This window comes from Tenrec ecaudatus, chromosome 5, assembly GCF_050624435.1.
Source record: "Tenrec ecaudatus isolate mTenEca1 chromosome 5, mTenEca1.hap1, whole genome shotgun sequence".
Taxonomy (NCBI): Eukaryota; Metazoa; Chordata; class Mammalia; order Afrosoricida; family Tenrecidae; genus Tenrec; species Tenrec ecaudatus.
Window position 1 is genome coordinate 78,337,476 of NC_134534.1, and position 18,582 is coordinate 78,356,057.

Below are 18,582 nucleotides of genomic sequence, written 5' to 3' on the forward strand. Positions count from 1 at the left end.
ATGTCACATAACACACACAATGATGTCGACTGCAGGAGGAAGGCCGAATCAGTGAATGTGTAAGCATCTCAGCACTGGCAGGGGTACCAGGAATGTTTCTAGAGAAATAAAATCATATATATGGGCTTCTTAAATTGACTTCCAGCCTGACTAGTCTTAACACTAGTGAGGCTACTTCAACATCCCAAAGCTTGGATAAGTCTGCTGCTCTTCCTAACCCATGGTGAGAAATAGCAACGATAATACCTAAAGTAGCACCCTCGATAGATGAGGTGCTGGTTAAGGGAAAGGCTCTGAGTGATCATATCTTTGATATTTTCCAGGAGTTTTGTAAGGATGACAAGTATAGGGAAGCTGGTTGACTGGTCCTTCTTACAATGGAAAGTGTGATTAAGGAGAGGGATGGTCTCAGAGCCTCAAAAGCATGCCTCAGGTGCAGACTAATGGATTTGAAAACTTCCATCTGTGCAACAAAGGAGAGCCTTTTCTCCTCTAGTAAAAGAGCTGACATTGCTGAGAACCAGGTGCAGAGTTTCATTATATGAGTGGCTGAATTACAATGGCAGCTGAATTGCAGATCTAGAGAAGTGTCTGAAACTAAAGTACGGGCATTGATTGGGAAAAGTTGGGATCCTAAAACATGGGATGGGAACATATGGGCTGATGATCCAGAAGAAGAGGATATTGAGCCCTTAGAAACAATTGACCCACCCCACTCCTGGTACCAAAATGTATTAGGCAGGGTTCCCTAGAGAGATAAAATCAGATAGCTGATAATTATATATATATAAAGGTGGTTAGATAAATAACACAAGAAATAAACTGTTAAATTATATACAGATAGATATATATATATAATACAAGAAATGAACAGTTAAATTATAAAGCAGTACAAATGGCTCAGTGCAACTCACTCCCGTGAGAGAGTTGCGAGACACTGGCAGTCCTTCAAGTCTTGAGGGCTGCCAGTTTGTCCTCTGTAGAGAGAGCGAGGCTATGTCAGCACAGGCAGCAAACAGCAAGGCAGGTCACCAATTGTCAGTCCCCAGATCCAGAGATGTACATTCCAATCATGTGGTCTTAAAGGGACCTCAACTTCCAGCGACACAGTCCACAGGCTAGGCGTTCCACAGGTAGTGTAGTCTGTAAATTGAGGCACAGAACAAGCAAGGCAGCCGCACAGTGGTCCGATGATCAAAGAGCAAGAGACAAGAAAGACGAGGCTCCGCCCTTCAATTAATCCCACATGTGTTTATCGGCCAGGTTGGCATAATAAACTATCTCGGTCATGAACTTTGCCAGTCAACCCACTCTCATTTTCTCCTTTTTTTTCCTGTAAACCAAGTGTCAGTGGCCAAACTCAACCCATCTCTTTATTGCTGCATTTCTCCCACTTGTACTCAACAAGTAGATCCAAGTGGTCAACTAGCAAGCATTTCAGCCTGCTCTCAGGCTCCCTTTAACATTCAGTCCCAGAGTGGAGTTTTCTTCATGGTTCCAGATTTTCCCAGCTCTGACAAAGACTACTGGTTCCTGAGGACTCCAAAGCACTGCGTGGGACATACCTTTCCAAAGCTTTCCTTGCAGGCATGGCCTAAACCCATCTAAAGACCAAATTTTAATGGCTGAAAGCAAGTGGGCTTACAAACTTTCTAATTTCATACTTCCCAAATTGTTCCCAGAAAGCAACTGAGTAAACAGTGTGGCTTTATCTGACCTCTGGCTAGACAAAAAAGAAAAAACAACCATGAGGGAGAGGTCAAAGAACATCTACTCTCTCTTATGATTTGTTTCTCCAGTACCCCACTCCCAAGGTTCCCTAATGTGTTAGTCTGAGTACTTTAGAGAAACAAATCCACAGAAACTCATGTATAAGAGAGAGTTTTATATAAAGGTTAAGTGCACCTCAAGAAAACATCCCCACCCAGTGTTGCCCAAGCCCACAAGTCCAACGTTAACCCATATGTCCAACACCAATCCACAAAGTCCTCCTCCATCTCACAAAACACACACTATGACGTCGACTGCAGGAAGAAAGCTGAGTCAGTGAATGTGTAAGCATCTCAGCACTGGCAGGGGTCTGCACACGGCTGCTCCAGCACCCAGGGCTGCATCGGGGTAGGTCCATGTGGCTTCTCCTTGGGGATGTCTTGCAGGAAGTCAGCCTTGCAAGCTGAAGCAGGGAACTGGCTAAGGCAGCTGCACCCTTGTCCTACCATCACAAAGCAACAGACCCGAGAACTCGAAAGGCGAGGCCCACTGAGTCATTTATCCCTCTGCCCTTCAATTAACCCCACAGGTGTTTATCAGCCAGATTGGCACAATAAACTAACTACCTCACAATCCTCTAAGTGAGGCATCAACTAAGTCCACATGGAAGAAGCACATCAGCCTCTATGATCCAAAGATTGGAAACAGTGTAGTCCAAATCTGTAAAAAGAGAATGGTATCAGAGCTTAAATTGTGAACACCTGGCTTGCAGAAGGCCATGGATGACAGTGGAACCCCAAAATCCATTTGCAGGGCCTGCCATGGGTTTAGCCTCCAGTGACTACCCTCTGATCACAGCTGAGGAACGTGAACAGCCCTGCTGCCAGACAGAGAGCAGTGTACACTTGATTATGGTAGGCACCATTAGATCCAAATATAATGTCTTATCCATTGATCTCCTTTTTTGAGATTTTAAAACTGGTTCCATTTTTTTTTAATACACATGGATTAAGTCTTTGGTGAATCCTCTCTAACCATGGGCCAGGGATGTCAATGGCCTGGTTATCATGAAGGATTTTTTTAAATTGAACTGTTGCAGATACTGTTAGGTTAAAACTTAACACCATATCATTTGATCTCCCTTATGAGCCATTGAAATTTGTTTTAGTTTTTAATATTTCTGCTTTCTTTTTAAATTGAGGTTGTTATCTGTTTTACTGTGTTTGGGTGTTGGGTTTGGTTTGGTTTAATGTTTTTTCTGTACATGAAACCCAGGATAGGTAACTCTGCAGACAGTGACCGGATTAATGGTTCCCCGTGGGTGCTGTGGCAGGAGAGGTGGGGGGATGGGGAACTAACCACGATGAGTACAGGAATGAAGAAAATGTTCTAAAACTGATGACGGTGGTGATTGCACCACTGTCCTTGGTGTGACTGAACTACTGGACGTATGACACGTGCATTAAGTACCAAAATACTATTGGGGGTAAAAAAGGTCATCCTCCATGAAGAAAGCAAAAGGTCATTACATACAGGAAAGACAGAAAAGACTAAAATTGATATCAAAAGAAACTCTAAGTGTACTCTTTAATGGAGAGGAGCTAAAGTGAACCAAAGAAATGATGTCATAAAACAGCTGCTCAGAACATTTCAAAGGACAACTCAGAGACCATCCTGCCCTGCAGAAACGTGGTGTTAGCACACCAAAATGGAAGAACAAACTCCTCCTATCTCAAGCTGAGAAAACTTTAGAAAAAATTAAGCCTCAAATTGCAGGACTGCGGGGCTCTCTGACGGAAAAAAAAAAATCAATCCATATGACTTACGGTGCTGGCTAAGAACACTGAACGTAGCAGGGGCTGAACAAACAAATCTGTCTTGGAGCACGCACGGACTGAATGCTCCTTCCAGGCAAGGGTCGTACGGTTTCATCTGACGCTCTGTACACGTTGTCAGGGGAACCAGCTCCTGGAGAAGGACATCGTGTTTGGTGAAAGAGAGGGGAAGTGAAAAAGAGGAAGGCCTTTGACAAGATGGATTGACCCAGGACGGCAACAACAGGCTCGAACACAACAATGGCGAGGCTGGCGAGGGCCAGGCAGGGTTTCATTGTGTAGCGCACGGCGTCTCGAGTAGGCACGAGACCGATGGCAACTAACACAAACCAACAATGCTCTCAAGTCAGCGGGGTCACGTTGACACGATTGCAAAGATACCAATCTCATGCACACACTGCAAGCAACATGGGTGTACTGGAGCTGTGAGTGCTTATCATTTTGGTTGGTTTGTTTGGGGATGGGGCAAACATTCTACTTAGTATGCTGCAGGTGTTTAAGGAGTCCAGGTAGCATAGTGGTTACGAGTTGACCTGCTAACTGCAAAGTCAGCAGTTCGGAACTACCACCCACTCTGAGAGAGAAAGATGGGGCTTCTACTCTGACAGAGTCACAATCTTGAAGCGCACAGAAGCAGTTCTACCCTGTCCTATAGGGTCACAATGGGTCAGCATCCACTTGATGTGAGTAAGCGTAGTTTGGGTTTGTTAGTTGTTTAGCACACATGTTAAATGGACTCAATGAGGGAAGGGGGCAGGGAAATGGCAGAGCAGCAAGGCAATCGCAGCAAGGCAGGGTGTTGGCCAGCCTTATCCTTTTCTTTGGGGCTGACTGAGTGGACAGCACTTTCCTTGTGTGAGCTGCTGAGTTCAGGTTTTTCACCCAGAATCTTGAGATTTCACTTTGAAGACACCCTAAAATATCTAGCTCACTTAGGGAGACATAATAATTCATCTCTCCATTTTAGATGGCTAAATGTTTATGGAAGCCTTAATGTTGCTTGCTTCATTTACTGGGAAAAATCGGATAGGAAGTGACCTTCAGGGACACTTGAGAGAATTACAACACGAGTCCACAAGTGAAGTCTTACTCATGTAACATTTGCTCGTTGAAAGCAATGTCATAAAACCAGCTAAAATTAAATAGGTTTTGTTTTTTTTCTCACAGGAACAGAAAAATGATGGAGAACTTAAAACAGGAATTTTTTTTTAAGTAACACAATTGCTCCTTAATAGTCCATGAGCAGTTATGACAGAATAGTTTCCATTTTTTTAAATTTGTTTCTTTGATTGGCTTCTTCGACAGCCCCTTTTGGAGCTCCAGAGCTTGAAGTGTATTAGGAATTACACAGTGGAAGCCAACCGCTTTCCATAGAAGGGGGAAGCTCTCTTTCTTGTCTGCTAACCCCATCACGGCCACTTGGGTAGAGATCACTTCAAGTACTGAAGGAACTGTCTCAGTTTCCGCCATATCCATCCCATGGAGTTGCTGCAATCATCCTAGAGACTGCTTCCACTGTAAGATGATGGGGAATTGATGTGAAGGGGTGTGAACTTAGTGGAGACCCAAAACCCACCTGGTAGATCATTGGACAATCCCTCACAGAGGACCATCTGGGCGGGGTGATAAATCCAGGGTGCGGTATGGCACTGATGCGCCTCCTAACTATCCTCTAGTTCTTTCATATTTCCTCCCCTTGCTAGTGGGCTTTTATTTGTTTTTCCTAATTAATCACATTAGATGTTTGTATTTCATTTGTATATTTAAGATGGTTTGCTATATGAAAGCCAATGGCAGTTGAAAGACTTCAAGTGTATTAACTGTTCCATGAAAGTGAGTTGAACTGAACCCTTTGTACTGCAGTGTGCACTAATTAACTGTTATAGTCTTTCTCGCTGTATAAACCTATATATATATATGTAGGTGGGGCTAGTGAAGGAGGAGCACTTCATGAGTTACCCTCATTGCCATAGGAATCTCTGTCCAGGCCTGCACTTGAATGCTCTGAATCCTCATGCCCATGGCCACAGCCATCTAGATCCCTATAGCCTCTGGATGGATAGTCATCACATGAACCAGAAGGACCACAATCACGATATGTATCATCTCTTGGTGGTGGTGCATAATCTCTCACATCACAAGAATTTGGGTAATCTCTGCTTGAATAGCTGTCTTTAGTAGACTATCACTCATCTCTTGGGGACAAGTAAAATTCCCTGTGGGAAGGCAGAGGTTCCTTTGTCATGGGCCTTCATAACTCTGTTCCATGGGACAGTGGGGCTTCCCCCCACCCCCATTCCACTGCTGCTGTGCACTGGTCCCGAAGGAGCTGATCTTTCGGGAGGTGGCCTCCACTTCATGGTGGCAGTCCCCTGGGAGAACGCATGTGAAAATCCGTTGAATAGCCAGCATCATTCATATGCCTCCCACGTGAACGGTCCCTCTGGCTCCTCTATTGCCCCCTCTTCCACCTCAAAGATCTCTGGCCCTGGGGGACTTTGCTTCTTGAAGATGTAGTGTGGTTCCCCATCTACCACTTTCAAACGTGGGTGGAGTGGCTTATTCGGCCTTGGTGGCTTTTCTGTCTAAGGACCTCTCATTCATATGTCCGGCTCCATCTTTAGCTTCTGCTGGGCTTTCAAAGCAAACCCTCTTGATTTCTTTGTTTTCTTGGTCTTTTATCAGGAGCACTTCCACAACTCGTCTGTACCGCATTCACCAAGTACTGCTGCCGCGGCTTTCTCATCTGTTTCTGCATTCAGCCCACCAATGAAGAGTTTTCCCGGCCAATGGGCTTCAACTCTTTTATCCCAGCTATGAATTTTAGCAAGGTGCCGACCATTCCAAGCTCCTATGAGTCGGACAACATGCGCTTCCTAGCCACCCAGCCTGAGGCCCGGATTCCTGGTCTGAGCGCTGAAGGAGCCATGCAACTTTGTCCTTTTGTGCTTGAGTTCTTTCTCTGAGCACCAAGTTTACTCAGTTCATCTGGGTTGTAGCAAGTGCCCTTTTTATAGCCAAATAATCCCATTGTGTGGGTAAAATGTGTTTTAGTTACATTCATCTGTTGATGCACATTGGGCTGTTTCTACTTTTTTGCTAGTATGCGTCATGTTACTGTGAGCATTCATGTGCAGGTGTTTATGTGGATGTACTTTCGGCTCTCTAGAGCAGGGGTGTCAAACTGGTGGCCCGTGGGCTGCATGCGGCCCCCGAGGTGATTTTTTTGTGGCTCATGATGCTCTGAAATAAAGTGAAAATAGAAAAAAGTTTGTTATGAAGAAAATAGCATTTCGGGGTGATAAAGGCAATACCGTACACACAATTCCCTCATTACATTTTATGACACCCCTGCTCTAGGGTATAATCCTCTTGTTTTTCACTCCAGGCAACAGTTCCCTCTGCCCCCTGCCCTCTGGATCCCACTAGCTGATCACAAGTATTCTGATTAGTTGGTGAGAAGAGTTCTTCCTAAAGGCTGCCGTTCGGGTTCCGCCGGAACCCACCAGCACCTGTGGTGTGCAATTGCACACCATCCTCTTTGCCCTGGTCAGCATGATGAGCTCTGCTTGCTCTGTGAGTTAGCTGTTGTTTTACGGAGGTAGCTCTATTCTAGGTGGGTCAGGGGTACCCACCCAGGTCACTGGGCTGTGGGGTCTGCCTCTGGGGGGGCAACCACTGTGGATGTGGCTAAGACTTAGTTCTCAGTTGTCTTTAAGCCCCATTTCACTCAAACTGGAATGACCCTGTAGAGTAAGGACATAGTATTTTTCTTTTTAAGTAAAAGGATATTCAATGTGTCACAAAGCTCTGCTTCAGATAATGTTAGAACATTTCAGATGGCCAGCAATCATGATTGCAAACTCAGAGACACCTCCGGTGGCAGAAGGAGATGCACATAACGTTGTGTGCTAGAGATGCTTAATGTTTGTGGATCAAGATAGAGAGCAGGCCCTGGGTAGGGCAAATGGTGAACAATTGAAGTTCACCGCTGCTCAAAAAAAGGTTTGGGCTTGAGTCCACCCAGAGGTGCCTTGGCAGAAAGGCATGGTGATCTACATCCCAAAAAAACCAAACACTGAAAACCCTGTGGAGCACAGCTCCGCTCTGACGCACAGAATCAGAGCCGCTCCGAGCACTTGGTTTAAAGAAAGCCGAGGGCTGCTGCCGTTACTGGCCTTGATGGCAGGTATCTGCACAGACCTTGCGAGAGCCGTGTCAGGTGAAACTTGGGGGCTCCCTGCACTGTGACCCCATCCACCCTCACGGTGGTCCACCTCCCCCCCCCCCTACCCTGGTCCCCATACTGTGTTCCCTCTGTGCCTCCTGCATCATCTCCAGGTCCCTCTGTGATTCCGATGCTGTGCTCCCTCTGCACCATGCCTCGCCCGCCCCCCCCCCCACACACACACACATCCTGCCCCTGCCTGCCACCCTGTCACGTCATCGCGTGGACTGCGCTCGCCAGCATGGCAGGGCCTGATTCTTGCTATCTGCCCCTGCACTTCAGTTCCAAATCGTCGTCTGAGTAGTTCCGTGCCGCTGCTGTGGCAGTCACTTCGCTTACCACGAAAGACCCTCCCCACTGCTCTAACGTCCCTCGGCTCCCTTCTGAACTGAAAGCCAGCTCTCCAGAAAAATAGCTTCTTCTCTTTTGTTGACTGTGGCTAAAACTAAAATGTCTTGTGGTGTTATGCGTGGAAAGAACAGAATTTCTAACCCAGAGAAGCTCTGGCTGGGTGGCCATGCCCTATTGTGGAGTCGAGCTCTTTGTTCTCTGTGCCCTCGGTGCCACTGGCGATGTGGTCCTTCCTATCATGCACTTTCGCTTTTCTCATGCTGTTTGACCCGTGTGCTGTCGGGAGCTGCGGTGTTTACCTCTGCTCTTTCCCTGAAGAGAAAGTGGGGAGTCCCTGGCAGACCCTTCCAGTACGAGGGCCCTGGGAAAGCCTGGAGGATCGTGAGCAAGACCCTGAGCCAGACCACAAGGATCGTGGAGCCACGGGTAACAGCACCGCACTGTACACTGGCCAACATATTCTGGTCGTGCAAAGTTCTAAGCCTCCCATTCTAAGTCAGTAAATATGTACCAGCACACCAGATGGCTTCAGGTGGCCTGAGCAGGGAGGCCGCCCCTCGGGTCCTGAGGCTTGTAGTGTGTCCGCGGTGTTCAGCTCAGTGGGAAAGGCCAACTGCAGCCCTGGGGAGGTCCTGGCCCTCGAAACCTGGCTAAGATGGCCTTCAGGGGTGACACTATTGTGTGACAATTAGTTACCTTCACGGCCACACATGGCCTTTTGTCTTAAAACCCTGAAAGTCCTGACCCATGAACCCTGGATCACTGGTTTTTGATCTGACAAAGTAGAGGAAGCTGGGGCTGGAGCCGGAAGAGAGAGTCAAGCTAACCAGGCGTATGGCCCGGCTTTGGATCCTAGGGGGCTCACTGTCCAATGGGAGTAGGACAGACCTTATAAGACTGGTGTGTGTGTGTGTGTGTGTGTGTGTGTGTGTGTGTGTGTGTGTGTGTGTGTGTGTGTGTTAGGGCAGGATAAATGAGATATGGATTGTGTACGCATTGAAAACTATTAATAATTATACGTAGGTAGGGGCTTGACATTAGTAATAAATGCTAGTAATATAGTAAATAAACTTGCAATAAAAACAGTGGTGCTTGGGTAGCTGTAAAAATGAATTCTCAAAAGCTTATGTTTGATATGCATCTGAGTTTTCTCTTATATGCTGCACTAAAATGAAGCAGGTCATAATCACACACGATACTAGTTTGTACATTATTCAGAAGCACCAAATGCCATGTGCAACTACCCCTCCGTGGGTGTCACCTCCCCGCTGGGAAAAGTAGCGGTCACACCCAGAGGGTGGAGGTGCAGGCTCTGTGGGACAGAGGCAGGCAGTCAACGTTGCCAGGACCACAGGCCACTGGCTACTTCAAGAGGTCTTGATTTTTCACGGAGCGGAGCATGCCCATTTTAAAGCAGCTTTCCCTGCAGGGCCTGCGCTGCCCCCAATCCACCCAGAGGCTGCTCTACCAGAAAGGGGGCAACAGTGTCTAGACCCCCTTTCTGGTAGACTCCAGAGGCCAGCCAGATGGATCCTTCTCCTAGAGGTCAGAGTCCTCAAGGGACCGATGGCTGAGGTCACCGAGCCAGAATGGAGCCCCCATGGGTGAACTAACTCATCCAGGGCGGCCAGCAGTGCCGCCTTGGGGGTCTCTCCTCTGGCGAGCGCATCTCCCCACCGCTGCCATTGCTTTATCACACCCTATCCTAAAGCCGGAAGCGCTGGCCTGGCAGCTGGTAATTGTCCCTCCACTGGGAGAGTGCTGTCGCCTTCGAAAATTCAGAGCCCGACTTCTTCTTTCAGTCAGGAAATAGGGGGTGGGGTGGAGGGTTTAACTAAGAGGGAAAGGCTACAAGGGCCCAGGGCCAAGCCAGCCAGCTCTGACCCGTATGTAGCTACCAAAGGGGCAGAGGATCCTCGGGGGAGTGGGGAAGGGGCTCGCCCTGCTGAGAGGGCCCTTGGCAAGAACACTCTGAAGAAGATATTTCAGAAAGTAGGCGAATCCCAGGGTCTTTCTCTACAGACGAGCAACCTAAAGGCTTTCTCACAGCCAATTGATGAAGAGGTGTCCCAACACTCAGAATGGAATGAAAAGTCTGGTTTTCCTCCCAACGCCCATCCAATGAGTGTTCCAGATACTATCAAGTTCATGGACGGTTCCCAGACAGCCCTTGGAATCCGTTTCAGGTTGCCAGAAGGGAAGTGATGTGTCGAGCTGGATGAAATACCTTTCTCAACCCGCTTCTCGGCTTGTTCCCGAATGGGAAGGAAGTTGCCTAATCCCAGATAATTATAAATTCGATTAGCACCCACATATATCGTAGGGAGGAAGGCACTTTGATTTGGTAGAGGTCTATTTTTAATGAAATCTTTGAACATTCTTACCAGCGCTGGAAACCAGGCCTTCTGCTGGGGCACAGCCACATTGTGGTGGGGACAGTGGTGGGGGGTGGGGGGGTTGGGGGTGGCATTGAGCAATGGCTCAGATCATGCTTGAGTTCATGCACACCCAGACTCTCCTTTACCCTGTGAGCCCACTGATGTGTCTGCCCGTTGTGAAGTAGCAAACACGCCTTGCTGAATGCATTATAGCCTATTAGCGACCTTCCTTATTCATCCCTTCGACCCACTTTTGGATTCGATTTGCAAGGACAATGGCATTAGTTGTGGTAGCATTTTCCAAATCAAGACCTATTATTTTAATTTCTTTAAAAGCCATTCAAGTACGCACTGCATGAATACATTTTAATAAACCAGGCCGGCTCCATTCACATAATTCCCTTTTATCCTCTATAGCTAAATGTTCTCCTAATGTTTGTTCTAGTGGGAATGCAACTCGCTGCTGCCAATGGGAAGGCTGACAGTTCTGTTTTTCTGGGAACTCGGGCCATGTCTTACTTTTTCTTCTCATTTCTAATCTCATCGCTGGTCTGAGATTTCCTTTCAACCAAGGCTGGTCTGAGAACTGCTAGATTAGCTATCTCAACGATAGCTGCAATACTTCATGTCCAGGAACATCAGACCATCACAATCGCCTGCTTTAGATTCTTCGCTGGAGTCTCTTTCCTTCCAAGCTCAAGGCTAAAATCTCAACCAAGTCCCTGAATAGTCTGGGATCTCTCGTTCCTTGGTGCATGGGCCTGGTGTGTGGGCTGTGCTGCCCGTTGCCCTCTGCCTCCTCCCTTCCCTTCTGGCCTGAGCTGAGCTGAGGGGCCTCTCAGCAATCTTCTCCACTGACTGTGGTGTTTGTGACAGCAAGGACTTTTCAGCAGATAAACCCCACAGGACTCTCTGTGTCTCTTCCTCATCTCTCATACATCCCCCACCATGTGCAAGTGTTAGGGTAAAAAAACAAAAACTGAAAAACTTTAAGCATGAACTACAATAAGGCGATCCAAGATGGATCTGTAGCAAACAGTACGGGCAAGAGTTACATTGTGTGGTGTCCAACTAATTGACCAAGGCCACCAGCCAAGAAATCACATAAGAAGATATGTTATTAACAGGTAAATAAGAATATTGATCATTTCTTATTTTAAAAAATCCATTGATACTAAGTGGATTCCAACTCACAGTGACCCCATAGGACAGAGTTGAACTGCTTCTGTGGATTTCCAAGACTACAAATCATTATGGGAGCGAAAAGCCTCATCATTACTTCACAGAGGGTCTGATGGTTTCAAACTGCTGACTTTATGGCCAGCAGCTCAGTGTGCAGCCCACTACCCCACCAGGGCTCCTCTTTCTCTATGAAATGCAGAAACAAGCAAAGGAGCCCGGGTGGTGCAGAGTTACACATTACGCTGCTAACCAAACAGTCAGCTGTTTGAACTCACCCATCATCCTGTGGGTAAAAGGTGAGCTATCTGCTCCCATAGAGATTTACAGCCTCAGAGGCCCACAGAGGCAGTTCGACTCTGTCCTACAGGGTAAGTCGATGCGAATCAGGATCAACTTGATAGCAATGAGTTGGAATTGGTTGAAAAATAAGCAAGACCACTGTACGTATTTAGGAGAGAGGTGCTCAAGACAGCATTAGCATACAGTGTTCGCTTAACTAGCATGCTGTGAATTTATGGTGATGGTATAAATCCGAAAGTCCTGTAAGGAAACACTTTCTAAAAAGATCGGCACAAAGGAAGGAGATTCTCAGCAAGGTGGATCGACATAGTGGCTGCAACAATGGGTTCACATTGTGGGCACAGTACAGGACCAGACAGTGCTTCATTCTGTTGTCCACTGGGTCTTCATAAGTTGGCACATCATGGCACTCAATGGCACATAACAACACCATCAATATTCATTCACAGTAATTTCTCTTTCAGGAATTTACCCCAAGAGAAAGGTATGAGTACAGAAAATACATTAGATCCAAAGATAGCCATTACTACACTAACACAATGTGGAAACTTAACTGTCCAGTGATGGGAAAGGTCAAATGAGCTACAATATATCCACTCAATGGAATATCAACAAGCGATACGAAGTAAAACTTACAGCAACCTAAAAAGCAGAGCGGGCCGTTCCATGTATGGTTTGATGATGGCTATTTAACATGACTATGTCTGGACAAAGGCTGAAAAAAGATAAAACAAACATAAAAATACTTAGTTCCATGGTGATATTGTAGGTAAGTGCAGAAGCTTTCTTTTTAAGTAGTTTTTCATTAGCAATAACCCGTCACTCTTACCTCTTAAGGAGCTCTGAGTCGATCGATGGAAGGTTCTGCAGAGGGGGAGTCCTAGAACACACTTCTGAGAGGCTGCGACTTCCTTCATCCGGCTTAGGCACAATAGCAGATGCAGATGAGAGCACTGCTTTTACACGGCCTGCTGTGACCCGTGTGGCCAGGGGAGCTGGGAGCAGAGCCCAGAGCACAGGGAAAGGGCTGCAGAGTCAGGTGGAGAGCTTCAGTCAGCAGTAGCCAGGGCACGGGCAGCAAGCACAATGTCTTCCCCAGACTCTGCAGCCTGGCCACCTCCGGCTGACTTGCCTACAGGTGGAGGAGCTAGAGGTCTGCTTGGCAGGTGGAGAAACCATACCTGCTTACAAACAGGGGTTCTTGGTGTTTCTTGCCACTCCTTGTAGCGTGAACAAAGAAAAGAGGCGCTTTGAAGTAGTTTTGGGTCCCAAATTCTGTTCACTATTATTAGTCAGGAGAATAAAGAAAAACTCAAAACAAAAGTCAACAAGAAGGTGGGTGCTTCATTGTCTTGCCACTTTGAAAGTGATGAAGTCTTGAGGAAACACCCATCATTCCTCTAGTTCCTGAATGACCACCACCCCTGCCCCCCACTCTCCACCCCCTCCCAGCCCGCCGCCATGACCCAGTACTAACAAATCTGGCTAGACCGGAGAACACACATTGGTACAGATAAGAGCTCTCAACACATGGGATTCAGGGCAGATAAACCCCACAGGAACAGTAGTGAAAGTAGCAATATTATGCAAGTAGGGAGATGCTGGGGGGGAGGGGAAGAAAGGGGGAGCCCATCACAAGGTTAGATTTATAGTGTTCCCTTCCAAAGGGAATGGATAACAGTCATGTGGGTGAAGAGAGACAGCAGAGGGTGTAAGATCTGAAAATAACAATAATTTATAATTGATCAAGGATACTCAAAGGAAGGGGGGAGGGAGGGAGGGGGGAAAGGAGGAGCTATACCAAGGGCTCAAGTAGAAAATGTTTTTGAAATGATGATGACAACATATGTACAAATGTGCTTGAGAAATCGATGTATGGAGTGTTATAAGAGCTGTAAGGGGCCCCAATAAAATGATTTTTTTTTTAAAGAAAGAAAGAAAGTAGTGAAGACGTCCACAGAGCCAGTAAACAGTGACAGGAGCGGAGATTCCCTCCCTGCCCAGCCTTGCATGCACCACCCCTTGGATGACTGGCCTGTGGCTGGGTACCAGGGACACTGCCCTCCCATCTGAGTCAGTTCTCTGGGCCCCCCAGATGACTCTGGTATGTGACAGACAGGAAGCACAATGTTTATTGTGTTCTGGTTGTCGAGAAGCAAAGGACAGAGGATTCTGTGTATCAATTCATGGTTAGATTACATTTATGACAGAACAGCAGCATATGGTGCATCGCCGGCCTACAGGGCAGGGGTGGGGGTGGGGGGAGGCAGTTTGGACTGAGCAGGCTGGCGATTCCAAATAAGCTTGCCTTTCAGGCAGAGTGGTGGTGGGGGGGGCCTTAAAGTCCCCTTGCCTTCATGGGGCTTCGTCTCGTCTCCTGGGCTTTGCCTGTCCTTCTTTTGAGAACCTGCCAGGCCGTGACTGACTCTGAGCTCTTATTTGTCTTTATAAGCACAACACTACTGCCACCAAGTTGACTCTGACTTCTAGTGATCCTAAAGGGTAGGGCAGCACTGCTCCTGGGGCTGTCCTTCTTTACCGGAGCAGAAAGCCTCCACTTTCTCCCTCAGAGTGGCAGGGAGATTTGACCTTACCCTTAACAGCCCAAGCGGGGCTCCTTAAAGTTTGTCCTGTAGAACCTGCCACGGCAGTCACCTTCTGGCCTCCTCAGGAGCATGATTGCTGAGAACAACGCCCCTTTTCTGTCTCAGTACCTCATAGCATTTAGAACTCTTGGGCCCGGTACCCGATCTGGTTCTTATTGCAGAGGTGGAAACTTTTACCGTCACGAATGCTCCCATGGTGTCCCATCTTCTGCTCTCAGTCCACACCTGCAGGTCTTCCTGGGCTGTCCCTCCATGTCCAGGTGCCCCATGAACATTGAAGCCTCTGCCCACAGTCCTTCTCCTCATCCCACCATGTGGCCAGTAAGAGAGGCCTGGTGAGAATCAATGTGCTGACCACCTGCTATGTCCACCACATGCAGATCTTGTGGGCTGGGGAGCTGAGGTCTTGCCTTCTGCTCTGAGTCCAACTCTAAGAAGACTCTCTGGATCAGAGGAGGAAGCTGCCCGGTAGCGCATACGCCTGACCCATGATCTGGAAAACAGAAGATAAGTGGTTCCAGGCTTAACCTCTTGGTTTTTTTTAACATGCCTGCTTTGTGCATGAGACTTCTTTACTCCTAGGAGGCCACAGCCGGGCTCACTACAGAGCAGTATTTCCTTCCTCCTGCAGCTAGCTGCCCTTGAGGAAGGTGAAGGCTCACCCCCTCTAGTCTGATCGCCCAGCCCTTCCAGTGTCCGGACCCTGCTCATGAGAACCACCGTCAAGTGCAGGCTGAGAGGCTTGTGTGGTGTTGTCTACTTTTCTGGGTTTGATAATCCAGTTCAGTAGCCACCCAAAAGTCACAAACAATACTTCCATTAAGTTGCTCTTTAAGGAACAGGGTACAAGATCAGGATGGACGCAGGCAAAGCCTCTCTTACCCAGTGCATGACAGCTCTCAGCTTTTCTCTAATGCTTCAGGCCTCTTCTCAGACCCCTCTGGACAGGCATCTCTTGTCCCTGTCATACGTCACCACTGACTTGGCTTCAGGGCACTTTCTGGGCTTGTTGCCACGAGCTCTTCCAGTCCCCTGCGTGTTCCTGTGAGCACGTGTGTCAGTGGAGGAGGCCTGGTCTTCCCTCATGTGGCCTCTGGTGTCTGCGCTTTGTCCTGTAGGATGAAGTGACATGCTGAGCACAGAGGCTCACACCCTGCCCGGCTTTACTTCTGGTAGATTCCCTCAGCTCCAGACCTGACCAGCCAAAGGAACTGGCCTAGGAGTAGATTCCTAGGAGTAGATTCCACACAGAGGCCAGTGTGTAGACAGAGGAATAGGTTCAGTCAGGCCTCTGAGTTACCGTGACGGGTTCTGCCAGTTTTCCGGGTGAGACTCTACACTCGCCCAAATGCAAAGGATCAAACTGGGACTTTCCCCAATGCTGGAGCTACTGCACTGCTGTGGGCCAAGGTCTGTGAGTCCTGACTTTGAGGCCCGAACTATCATGTCACCAAGCTGTAGATGCTGAAATCCCAGCGTAGACCCGGCTGGAGTGGACAGGGCAGTTCCCACCAGTCACATGGCAGTGACAGAGAACTGGGGTTTGTCTCCTTGGCCCTCAAGAAAGCAAAATGTAAAGGAGAAATTGCTGTCTTTTATAACTAGAGACACATTTCATATATGTATAAATATGCATTCATCTAAAGCACGCATTCAAGTTTACTAGGGTGAGTATGTGAATATGCCCATGAAGAGGTATAGAAAAAAGACTTTACCCCAATATATTCATAGGGTCAATTCATAGGTGAGTACTGAAGACTAATATTGTCAAACCTGACACTAAAGGGAAAAAAATAAGATTGTTTGCTGACTTTTTAGATTTCAGCACTTCATACTTTTACCTTGAATGAATGTAGAAAAGTCTGGACCATCTATTCATATGCACACACGCCTACATATCACCCAGACACATTTGCAAAGCTGGCAAACCTGGCTCTTCTTCCTCGGGCTAAACGGCCGTCTGGACCAAACACCTAGCTCTGTGTCGTCCTCTCCCCACCTGCACCAGCCGCGCTCTCCTTCCAGACCCACAGTCGCTGAGTGCTGCTTCCTGGGCTCTTACCAAGCTCCGAGGTGTGAGTGAAAGGGCCTGCTGTACTGCTGTCCACATCATGCATGAAGCCAGTTACCACGCTGCACAGTCATGCACTCCAACCAATCTTGGTTTTTTTCCTTCTTGAGATGAACTGTCTTATCACTAAAGACTACAAGTCTATTTCTAGTTGACTATTCCTCATCGTTTTTTGGTTTTGTTTTTTTTTAAGGTCATTCAAACCACTATTTCAGTTTGAGGAATCTGGAATAACTTTTTAAAAAGAAATATACTATATATATTTACACAGCAATTACACAGCAGTGACCCATCATGACTAGCCATTCGCTTACTATATCTTTTATTTTTTTTCCACTAAGGAAGCTATAAGTCTTTACTAAACACATGACGGTAAATAAGCTTGATCTTTAGCACCATGCTTCCTCTCCGGTGGGGGGAAAAATACGTTACATGGTGTGTGGACCTCAGGCCAGGCTCAGATTCCAGACGGTCCCTGATAATATTTGCTGTAGAAGAGCTATCTGAGCTCTGTGGCTGGCACGTACCTTCTGAACCACCGCTGCAGTTTGCACAGGGTCGGCCCATCTCTGTGTGCGTGTTACAACCACGTGTCTCGGGACTTGGCTTGGTCCATTCGGCTGCTCGTGCTGCTCTCGGTCCGAATGCTGAGTGCTCTGGTCTGGAGCCCCACACAGACCTCTCTCGCAGAACTGGGCCTGTGTCCTGAAAGCCCGCAAGGCAAAGCTGGGCATCTCTCTAATCGGGCTCTGGAGTCACTTCCCCTGTCCTCCCGTCTTTGAGCTGGCCACTGAGACCAGGTGCCCTAGGAAAAGGAGTACCTCTCCAAGCACTGTCTCTTGAGCTGTGATGGATGAAGGGCGAAGGGACTGCTGAAGAAGCATGCCAAGGGCTTGGCGCAGAGAAGGGTAAGCACTGCCCACACTGCTCCACGAACGCACCAGGTTGTTTTCTGGACGAACACATGGCCTGTTGGGCTTCCATCTCCCAAAAGCCAATTGTACCCAATGCTTTTGAGCCTGTCTTTCTTTTGAGCCCACCCCCAGAGGAAGGCCTGATCTGCTGAGGGCAGTTCACACCTTGCCCGCCTCGTAGGGGCAATATACTTCAGCCCTCAATGCCCTGTGCTTTTGTCAGAAAATGGAACTAGCCCTAGACTAAATTATAGCCTTATAGTACTTTTTAAAAAGGGGCGAATCTCATCCCTACAGCATGTAAAGAGGTCTTTAACCCAGTGTAGCTCTAGAAGAAGGGAAGTTTGGGGCAGAGTACCAGGAAATCCTTTGTTGCTAGATTGGGGAAGTGTCCCCAAGGAAGTGGGAGACAGCTGCGAGAGGTGCACCCAGCCCCCGCCTGCAGCTAGAGAACAGCCCCTTTCTGTGGCTACAGCTCCCGCGCCTTTCCTAGGACAGTAGCTGGAAGATGTCCATCATTACCTTCACTAACACAGTCGTGAGAGAGATTGCCATTTTTCACTTGTGTAAAAACGGAATTCAGATACCAGAGCAGGGCATTCCCTCGTCCACCATACTGACAGGGCTTGTCAGCAGTCCTGCACTTCTGCATGTGTGTGTTTTCGCCTTTCCAATGTTGCTCTAGCCATTTGAGCAGCAGCAGGTCATGTCCTGGGGAAAGGATCTTCGACTCTGGCTCTTGGTGCTGTTTTGGGGAACAGAACGTCCAGGGCGCGCTAGCTCTGTTTGCTTTCACCGGCATGCCTTTATCACTGCAGCGTTATGAAGTGAGGAGTGTCCATGGATAGGAGGTGGGGCCGTTAAACTGCTTTGTCCGGTCCGCAGTCAGCCAGCCAGCCAGCCAGCCAGCCACCCAGCCACCCAGCATGCTGCGTTGGACTGGAGGAAATCCAGGCCCTGAGCGAGAGGACGGCACTTCCAGCCGCCCGCAAGTCTGTGACCTGTGC

The 18,582-nt window shown here is 47.9% G+C and overlaps 1 pseudogene; it reads right to left on the bottom strand.

The window, feature by feature from the left end:
* Nucleotides 1-5,418: 5,418 nt before the first annotated feature.
* Nucleotides 5,419-17,395, bottom strand: LOC142449126 (RNA-binding motif protein, X chromosome-like; annotated as a pseudogene).
* Between the last annotated feature and the right edge of the window lie 1,187 nt (nt 17,396-18,582).